This window comes from Myotis davidii, unplaced genomic scaffold, assembly GCF_000327345.1.
Source record: "Myotis davidii unplaced genomic scaffold, ASM32734v1 scaffold217, whole genome shotgun sequence".
Taxonomy (NCBI): Eukaryota; Metazoa; Chordata; class Mammalia; order Chiroptera; family Vespertilionidae; genus Myotis; species Myotis davidii.
The window spans coordinates 7,982,323-7,991,550 of NW_006290034.1; positions in this window are offsets into that span (position 1 = coordinate 7,982,323).

The following is a 9,228-nucleotide window of genomic DNA, read 5'->3' on the forward strand; positions in this document are numbered from 1 at the left end:
CTTCAGGACAGTTCCCTTTAAAAAAAGTTATTTTTACTGATTTTAGTGAGAGGAAGGGAGAGGGATAGAGAGATAGAAACATCGATGAGAAACATCGATTCGCTGCCTCCTGCACATGTCACACGGGATTGAGCCCACAATCGAGGCCTGTGCCCTGACCAGGAATCAAACCGTGACCTCCTGGTTCACCCGGCGATGCTCAACCACTGAGCCACACTGGCCGGCGAGCTGGTAGACTTTCCTGGTGCCTCCCAGCCTTCAGGACGGTTCCCTTTTAAAAAAGTTATTTTTATTGATTTTAGTGAGAGGAAGGGAGAGGGATAGAGAGATAGAAACATCGATGAGAAACATCGATTCGCTGCCTCCTGCACATGTCACACGGGATTGAGCCCACAATCGAGGCCTGTGCCCTGACCAGGAATCAAACCGTGACCTCCTGGTTCACCCGGCGATGCTCAACCACTGAGCCACACTGGCCGGGCAGGATCGTTCTCTTTAGGGTCTGTGCGCAGGCTCTCCGTGGCCATGTCTGGCCCCTCCGCCCTCAGCCCCCAGCAGCAGCCGCAGCCTCTCCTGCCCCTTTGATGGGCGGTGCTCTGCCACTGGGCCACACTAGCCGGGCAGGATCGTTCTCTTTAGGGCCTGTGCGCAGGCTCTCCGTGGCCGTGTCTGGCCCGGGAGGGCCTTTCTGGCCCCTCCAGCAGCAGCCGCAGCCTCTCCTGCCCCTTTGCCACCCGGCACCAGGGCTGAAGCTCGGCTCTGCCTGCTCCTTTTGAACTCCCGCTCTCACCATGCGGAGCTTAAAAGATTAAATCTTTATTTATGGATTTAATAACTCCGCAGAAGGATTAGACATGTGAAAGCCAGTGTATGAAAGGGCAGAGTGAGAGAGTAGAAACGACGCCCTCTCAGCCCGGCCCCTCCAGAGCCCGGGCTCTGACAGCCCTCGCTGGCCCTGCGATCCTGGGCAGATCAATTCCCTGAGCTTCGGAGAGCATTACCTTCCCCAGAGACCTGTGAGTGGAGCCGGTGTTTATAAACGGGGGGGAGTGTGTTGGGGTTTTGGCTTTTTTTCTTTTTTAACACAGTGCTCCCAAGCTGCCTTTTTCCTCAAGCACATTTCCTCTGAAGATATTTCAGTTGTTCAGCGTGTGCCCTTGTAGCCCTCACTGTTGACTTTTTGGACTTATTCGCTGTTGATTCTGACAGATCCTTCAAGGCCGTTTTGGTTGCATTTGGTCTTAGAGATATTTATTACCGTCCGGTTGCACAAGGTTTTCGTTCTGTGGCTGGTTGACGTCGTGTTCCAGACCCGTAAATCCGCGGAGTTGTCAAGCGCCCGGGCTGTTCTCCATCCATTCTGATTGCCCGTTGGAGGGAGGAAGATGGTGCGGAAAGGGCCCAGGGGTGGGAGTAACAAGACCTCTCTGTTTCGGTGGCTGAGAGTCCTGGTCCTGCTTCCCATGAGCTGTGTGACCTGGAGCCAGATGCCAATCCCTCCGAGCCTCAGTTGGCTCCTTTGCAAAACAGATTTCTGTTACCTGGGTTACCACTCACAGGACGGTCAAGGTTCAAGCCCTAATGCCTAAAGCTCTTGGTGTCCTCCGGCAAGGAATCTCGGGAGTCATTTCTTTCACTGAAGAAACAGAAGTCCAGAGAGCCTTTGAGGGAAGGACCGTGCCTTCTGTCTTCCCATCCCCAGACCCAGATAGAGTCTCGAGCACACTGGGTGTCCGATAGATACCTTGCCAATGAGTCCAGTGACCAGCTCGTAGTGACACACCCATGATTTAACCTCTCTTGATGCCTCAGAATTATCCACATCAATTATTACGCTTGCTGCTCTGCGACGACGCCTGCAGGGCCCGCGATACTGTGTGGAGCGTGGCCATTATGCTTGTCTACTCACTGTTTCCTCTCTCTCCTCTCTCACTGTCCCCGCCCGTTCTCCCTGGAGCCAGGGGCTCCACTCCGAGACACCTTCCTCGCTGTTTCTAATCAACTGTCCACTTTGGGTTGGGACAGCACAAGAGTGACAGGGCTTGGAAAGATTTCAAGTTGACACACATGCCCGGTGCCTTCATTGAGTGTGGCAGAGTATTCCACAGGCCAGAGACATGGCCTGTTCTAAGCAGGAAGCGGCCTTAACATCATCTGGTCTGGCCCCTCACATCATGCAGGTGGCTGCTATCTCACGGTGCCCTGTCCAGCCACTTGTGAAGCAGGAGTTTTTGATGCTGATAGTGGCCGAGGACACCATAGTTCCCACCCCCTGGACTCTCTCTACTCATGACCTGGATTCTTTAGCATTTCCTCTCCCAGCCCAGGGGACATCAACACACGTAGGTGTGATTTTCTCCTCTCATTCCTGATAGTGACCTAGCAAAGTCCCTTCTCTTCCTCTCTCGGTCCTTTCCAGTCCTCCTTAGTCCTGGTGGAGGTGAAATACAGGGTGGGGCCAACATAGGTTTACAGTTGTAATACACATAAATGATACAATAATTAATAAGCAATAATACAAGAATAAACTCTATGTTTCGTGTACTCACAGCAGTAAACCTACGTTGGCTCCACCCTGTAAGAGTGTTGAGCTGCCTCACTGCCCTCGTTAAACACCCACAGAACATAAATCACAATTTATGGCTGGTCATTTGTCTGCAACGTATAGGGTATAGTTGTAATACACATAAATGGTACAATAATTAATAAGCAATAATACAAGAATAAACTCTATGTTTCGTGTACTCACAGCAGTAAACCTACGTTGGCTCCACCCTGTAAGAGTGTTGAGCTGCCTCACTGCCCTCGTTAAACACCCACAGAACATAAATCACAATTTATGGCTGGTCATTTGTCTGCAACGTATAGGCTTTCAAATGAATGCTGAAGTTCGGTTTAAATGAGATTACTCCTATCTCAATTTAAGATCCAGGGATGCAACTAGCATTTCCCTTGTCTCCCCTTACCTACTTAATTAGTGAGCTAGCGCTTCTAGTTACAGCTTTAAAGCTTCCCTTCGCTACTTACACAATATATGACAGTCAAAATCGGAGGTGGGCAAAAGTAGGCCTGCAGTTGTTCATATGGAAAGTAATACAATAATTAATAAATAAGAATACAGGAACAGACTCTGTTTTGCATACTTACCACTGTAGGCCTACTTTTGCCCACCCCTGTAAAAAGCCAGAAAGCAGTGATTGGGCTGCAAAGTCACAACACCGTGACAGTTAGAGCCGGGCCCACTGCCTGCCTAGTTCATGGGGCAGGAAGAAAATGAGGGAGTGAGCCAGGGGTCTGAGCCAGGGAAGGCCACTGAAAGACAGCAAAGTCTGAATGAAGCCCATGGGAGAGGCAGCGTCTGTGGGAACACTTTAATGTCCAAGCCAACTGGGACAGGCCAGTTGATTAATTAAAAATCTATTGCATATTGATGAAATATTGACGAGGGCCGTTCAGCTACGGCTGAGAGTGGGGAAGCTCACTTTGCAGGCAGGGATGGAGTTTGGGACAAACACCGTGCAGTGTCACGTGGCCGTACATTTTTTCTTCTAAGTGAAAATGCAGCGGGAGATGAGAGGGGTGTTGGGCCTAGGGTAGAACTGGGCCCCTGCCCTACCCCGCTCCTGCCCTGGCCTCAGGGGGTGTCTCCTGCAGACGTTTAGAGGAGGGAGTTGAGTGTGGGTTTCTCCCTAAGCAGCTCTGCCTCCATTTCTCACAGGCTCGGGCTCAGGCAGGTGTCTGGCTGTGGCTCGACTCTGGTTTGTTTGCATTTCTGTGGCAGGCAGCTGCTGTGACTGGTTGCAGAGGAAGAGATTTGCATATAATTTAATCCCACGGTTAGTTAATGAGTTTGCTTCCCCTCTGTCAAGGGGAGCAACAGGCTCCCTCAACCTCGCCTTCGCTTGGTCATTAGCAGCGATGTCGCTCTGCGTGCCTTGCTAGGTCCACGTGACCACAACTCTGGTGATTGACTGCGGCTCCTCATATTAAAAACGTCCGAGTGAGACATGTGGAATGAATAACGCTCTGTGGTGAATTTGTTAGTGAATTTCCTCTCTGCACCCCAAAAGATGTGACTGGCAAAAAAAGGGGGGGATCTTGGACCAGAGAAAGACCATGGTACTCTATAAGTCAGGGTTCTTGATGATTCTGGCGAGAAAAATAATCAGAAATTGCTTTAAAAATAACTCATGTTCTGTTCCCTGTAGGACTGTCATTAATTTCAGGGTAGAAGATGGCTTGGCATTTTTCTGATATGCTGAAAATAGAATAAGTAAGCATTCATCTTTTTTTTTTGAATAAAAGGAGGTGATGACCCGGGTTTAAATAATCTTGGCTGGCTTCTGATTTGCATATATATGATAAAGGATGCTGCTGCTCCAGAGGGTGACTGCTGGGAAGCTGGACTCGCAAAGAATGAGAATTTGTTTAGCAACAGGTGAGGAGGCAGTGGGCCCTCCCGTCAACTCCCCTGGGCGTGGTGCTGATCTGCAAACCCGCACCTGGTGGGCCAGTGTCCTGCTCCAGGCCAGTGACCAGGACACCTTCCTGGCATTCCCTCGGGGGCCCCACACTGAGAAGGCCCTACACCTGGTTTAATGCTCTGCCCTTGTTGTCTTAATTCTTAATTTTTGCAAAGGCCCCTCCCCCTGTTTTTATTTGGCTCTAGGTCCTGCCGATTATGTAGCCTGCCTGCCAGTGGCTCTTTCGTTGGTCAGTGAACTGTGTTCATTTGCCCCTTGTAACTCTGGCTTTTATCAGGGAGCAAAGTGTAAGAAGTTTGCTCTACGAGTATGTGTATTGGGTAGAATAATGTGTCTGTCTTTTAGAAAGATGGACCACGTATTGCTTTGTATGCCCTGTTTAAAAAGTAATACATGTTAACTGTGGAAAATTTGAAAAGTACAAAGAAGAAGAAAATCATCCATATACTCACCACACAGCAACCTATCTTTCAAGTCCTTTTTTGCGTGCATATTTTGTTTTGCTCTGTCTTTACATCATTGGAAATATGCTGAAATCATGTTTTGAAAAATGCTTTTTAAAATTCCCAATACAGCATGAGTGTTTTTCCCCCGCATGTTTTTTTCAAGAGTTTATACTATTCCACGGGACAAGAATACCGTCATTTACTCAATCTCTTGTTGCTGGGTCATTTATGTTTATTACAAATAACACTCCAAAGAGAACACTTACAGATATAAAACAAAACAAACATTACCTTCTGGGGTTAGCTTTCTGAAAGTCAGACACGGTAAGAACTTTGCATACATCGCCACCTCACTCTCGGAAAACTGGCCCAGTTTACTGCGGGAAGGGAGGAAGGAGCGGTTGAAGGAGGTAGAAGAAAGTGGCAGGAGAGGAGGGGGCCCTACCTGCGTCCTTGGGCTCTGTGGGTTCTCAGGGGATTGTCTTTTAAGTTCTGATTGAGGCGCAGTGATTTAGAGCCTTTCCTGGGGGTGGCTGGTCCCGGGTTTCTGCCTCCACCGGCGCTGTCACAGGTGATCTGAGAGCTGGGGAAGGGGTGCCCCGAGGAGCTGTTTCACCCCCAGTGCGGTAGGTGAAGGGCACCTTATGTCCCTGCAAAGTTGCCACTGGGACCATTTTAGGGTGCTAGGCTTGGCTTAATGCCTGGACTCTTCTCAGGATGCGGGGGTGGGCAGAAAAAGAACCTGCCAGGCTTGGTGGTCTCTAATAAGGGTCTCTAGTGGGAAAACAGCTTCAGAGAGGCAGCTGCCCTGGGCAGATTCATTCCATGTCGGTGATGTTGGCATCACAGAATGAGTTTGCCAGCTGCTGTCGGGATCACTTAGACTCGCGTTTAGGTTTCTGGGAGGGAGAATAGTGAGTGGCTGGTCTGTTTACTACTGAGGCCGCAGGATGTGGGAGGAGCTGCCTGTGCTGATGGGGAGGGAGCCTTGGAGATCCCTTTGAAATGCAAGTTGGGAAATCTAGAGGGTTCCCCTCTGGGTCGCCCCAGAAACAGGCTAATGCAAGGGGGGGGGGGTGTGTTCGGGACATTGTGGGGTTGAGAAGTGGCGCTTAGGGACCAGCTGTACAGCAGACCCCAAAGGCCCCTCACTCAGCCCCTGCAGGGTCTGGGGCCTGGAAGCAGGGGGAACAGGGAAGGAAGGAGAGAGGGAAGGAGGGGGGAAGGAAAGGAGGGGAGCCAGGGAAGGAAGGGGACTGGGGCCCCTCTTACTTTAGTTGTTGAGGTTCTGCTCCGCTTACCTTGGCGATTTTCCCAGCTGCTGGAGACACAAAATTCCTCAGTTACTTTGTTTTCTCTGTACTCCCTTCTGCCCCTGCCCACAGTCCCTCTCCCCTCTGTCCTGTCCAGGTCTCTGGTGGGAGGTTGCTCACACCCACAGGCTGGACGGGCTCCAGGCTAGCGTGGCCAGGGACACACTGGTCTCCTGGCTTCTCCTCCCTAATCCCTCCCACATGGGAAGAACAAAAGGCCGGTCTCTGCAGACCACCAGGAAGAACGTCCCCTGGAAGGAAGGAAACCTCGCGCCAGCCATGGCCGTGGCCTCCCACCTTCCTCTGCCTTTGTTTCTGCCCAGAGCCAACTGAGTAAACAGAGGTCCCCAGAAGGGGGTCTGTGGACACAGACTCTGCAGGTTCTCCAAGAATTGCTTGAATTTTGACTTTTCTATTTGATGAGAAGCTTTACAAAAGTGTTCGCACCATTTACAAAGCAAAACGCCATTTAAGTCCGTATCTGTGCATGTGTGTCCTCGGCGATCCTCTGAACATTTTTCTCTTTTCAAAGGGACGGACGGAACTTTACAGAGAAATTCTCTGCAGTGCCTCTAATGATAACAGCCCCCCCCCCCGCCCCCATTGAGCCCTTCATCAGTGGCAAATCCTGCCCATAGCCCATTCAACTCCTTCCATAGGGCTAGGAAATAGGCATCACCATTGCCACCCCATTTTTCAGAAAGAGAGAGAGAGAGAAGCTTAAAGGTAAATGGCTGGCCAAGGCCACACAGGTCAGGAAGTCGAGATGAAACTGCCAAGCCCATCCCAAAGCCCATCCTCTTAATTTTACTAGACTCCCCCTGTGAGAGGCTCTGGGTGGTGTGGGGATAAGGGTGGAGTGTGGTTATCAAAATTCATTCCACGATTCCTGGCCAGTGAGTTTATAACCAGGAAGCGATATCACCCATGTCCACACATAGCCAATAAAGGGGGCACTGTGACAACTGCTAAAAATCGCAAGGCAGAGGTTAAGAGTAGAGGGAAGGTTAATTCTAGCTTAATGGGCTGGGTTCGAAGCGGGTAGGAAAGAGGGGAGGTGGGTAGAGGTGGAAGAGGGTATAGGAGGGATAAGTGGTGATGAAAAAGACTTGTTTTTAAAGAAACAAACAAACAAAAAGAATGGGAGTGTTGCGTCCTAGAAAGCTGATGGCAGCATTGCCAGGTGGGGCAGGCAGGGTGCAGGATGGAGTCCGGGAGGCCAGACGGAAGGCGATAGCAGTAATGCGGGCCAGTGAGGCTTCCCCCATGCACTCAGCGTAAAGACCAAAACCATTATGACGACCTGCCAGGCCCCCCAGGCTGACCAGTTGTCTAACTTCATCTCCCACCCGTGTTCCCTGGCACGGTCACATGGACCTGCTAGCCGATCCTTGAACACATGTGTCATACTGACCTCAGGACCTTTGCAGTTTCTCTTTCCTCTCTCTGAATGGTCTTCTTTCAGCTGTTCGCACAGGTCACTCCCTCATCTCCCCCAAGCCTTTGTTTAAGGTCGCCTTTTCAATGAAGGCTTCTTCCTCATTTTAATTAAAATAGTTTCCCCTCATCCCTGACTTGGTCCCACTCCCATGTTTTTTTCTTTCCCATCCCCACACTACATCTTTTACTTACCCATTTTCTGTCTTCTTCCAGTGGAATGGAAGTTCCTTGAGGGCAAGGCTATGTCTGTGTTGCTCACTGCAGTGTTCGTAGTATCTGCCTCAGTGCCAGGCACATAGTAGGTATCAATAAATATTGGCTAAATGAGTGAATTATTGGATGAAAGGAAAAAAATTCATGAAGTCAAGGGTAGTAGCAGTGAGGTTGAGAGGAGGAGAGAGATGGGAGAAATTTAGGAGGGACTGCCGGCGGGACCTGAGATTGCTGGATGGGGTGGTGTAGGGGAGGGAGAGGGATCAAGAATATCTCTCAGGGTCTGGCTCCTATACCAGGTGGAGGCTGGGATAGTGGTTTAAACCATGCCTGGAGGACCCCTGCTGGAGGACCCCTGGGCGTGGACACCTGGGGTTTCTTGGAGCCACTGCAGAGGTCATCAGAGGGAGGTAGGGGAAGCTGAGAGACCACGCCATAGCCAGAGAAAAATCTGCATTTCTCTATTTTGTTTTTGGTTTCCTGTGTTTTACTTTCATCCGTGAATTCAATAATTCACCCATTTAGTCAATATTTATTGACACCTACTATGTTTGGTTTAATTTATAAATCACTGAGATTAGAAATTATGCTAAATTACAATTAATTAAGTTCCTACTATGTTCAGGATATTAGACTAAGTAAGCATGCTAGCTCAGGGTAGGAAGGAAGGGGCAGGAGGGCAGACCCCGCCTGGTTTCCACCCACCTGTCCACCGATCAGGAGTGGAGGGCGGAGTCAGGCCAGCTCCTCTGCTGGGGTAGGTCTCTCCCCAGGAAAGGAACTCACAGCATTGGCAAGAAGAGCTATCCACCCAAGGAGAGTTTGCATGAGGATGTGCTCCGTGTGAGAGAGTGGAGAGTTACCTAAAGTAGCGAGCAATGGCCTGAAACCAGTAAAAGCCAACTGCTGGGAGAGACACATGACCTGTTTTTGAAGATGTAAAACAGAGGACATCAACTGGGGTCAAGAAGGCAAAACCATCAAAAAAGATTGTCTGGTGGGCACTATGGGCAGCCCGTGTCCCCTCTGAAGGGCAGTTGCTGGCCCCATCTAGCCAATTCTTGCCACCAGGGAATGTGCGCTTGGAGTTGCCTCAATTTCCTTTTTTTCTTTTCTTTTTTTTAAAGCTAGAAATCTATATTTTTGTGTAAAATCCTCTGACTTTTAAATGTTGCCAAAACCCTTCAAAACACTGTGTGGTCCAAACCAATAAGCTCAGAGGCCACATCTGGCCTGCGGCCCTGCTTCGTGTTCTCTGACAAGGAGTCTTAACCTCTTTGGGTCTTGAGAACACGATGAAAAGCATGGACTTTTCCTCAGGGAAAGAAAATG